Here is a 1,518-nt window from a genome sequence, read left to right as displayed (position 1 = left end):
CCTGGAGAGGGTGAGGTTTTAGGAGGCGTGGGACCTCGGACAGGTACAAAGCCATAGACTCCACCCTCCAAACCAACCATTCCCTTCTGGGGAACCATTGTTGCCGATCTCCAGGTGAGGGCTGGAGATCACTCAAAATTACAACTGTTTTTTAGGTAGCAGAGATCAGTTTCTCTGGAGAAAATGGTGGACTTGCAGTGTGATTATACCCTGCTGAGGTTGCCACAGCACATTGACACTGGATGTCCAAGGCTGGGGCACCCGCCCAGAGCCTCTTTCTAGAGGCCATTGTATTTATTTCCACAACGTGCCTTTTTCCTAGTGCTTGAATAAACCTTCTTTCGTTTGACCATTGTCTCCTGCCTCTTCAATACACAAAAATAGTGGTGTTGCATGATGCCATCCCTGCCTGTCTGTGCCCCCCTCCTCCGTCCCCCCAACCCTTCCAGCAGTTGCCAGGGCCAGGCAAACCTAATTGGTTGGCTTGTTCCATTGATTTTTGTCATGAGGACATCTCCTGCATGCTGCTTTGTGACTGGTGGGTCGAAGTGGGATTGCTATGGACACAGGACAATCACTATGCTGTCTGCACCTTGGAACTGAGTCTTTTCTGTACAAATTTTTCCCACTGCTGTGTGAGTATAATATACTGACTAGCAGAGCTGATGTTATAAGGACCTGCTCTTACAGCTACTCTGGCATATGGTAGCATTGGTAACAGAGACTGCTGCAAGTGAGCAAATTAAAATCTTAAAACAAGCAAAAAAAATACATTAGAAATTTTTCTATACCGATTTGTGCCTTTCTTAACCTGCGGTATATTTTTTTCCTGAGCTTCCAGGAGTATAGCTTTAAATAGTCTCCAAGTGTCCCCAATGGTTTTGACCCTTTCTACTTTCCCCTCCAGTTTCTTCCTCACATGTCCCCTCATATCAGAGAAGTTACCCCTTTTAAAGTTAAAAGTGGCTGTGTGAGTCTTTTTGGCCAATTCCCTATTTATACAAATGTTGAACTCAACAACATTATGATCACTGTTCCCAAGCGGTGCAATCACTTTTACATCTCTCACCAGGTCTTGAGTGTTACTTAGGACCAAATCAAGGATTGCCTCTCCCCTGGTAGGTTCCATGACCATCTGCTCCATAGCACAGTCAATTAGAGTGTCTAGAAACTCAATCTCTTTTTCTCGACTAGAACACATACTGACCCAATCGATGTGTGGATAGTTAAAATCACCTATCACGACACAGTTTTTTTTGTCTAGCTGCTATCTTTAATTCATTCATCATTTTATAATTCTCCTCTATCTTTTGATCTGGTGGGCGATAACAAACTCCCAGCGTTAGGTTTCCTTTTGGCCCCCTTTTTGGGCAACTCCCTATTTATACAAATGTTAAACTCAATAACATTATGGTCACTGTTCCCAAGTTGTGCAATCACTTTTACATCTCTCACCAGGTCTTGGGCGTTACTTAGGACCAAATCCAGGATCGCCTCTCCCCTGGTAGGTTCTGTGAC

This window comes from Gekko japonicus, unplaced genomic scaffold (genome assembly GCF_001447785.1).
Source record: "Gekko japonicus isolate JY-2015 unplaced genomic scaffold, Gekko_japonicus_V1.1 scaffold1792, whole genome shotgun sequence".
Lineage (NCBI taxonomy): Eukaryota > Metazoa > Chordata > Lepidosauria > Squamata > Gekkonidae > Gekko > Gekko japonicus.
Note: the sequence above shows the minus strand (reverse complement) of the source record.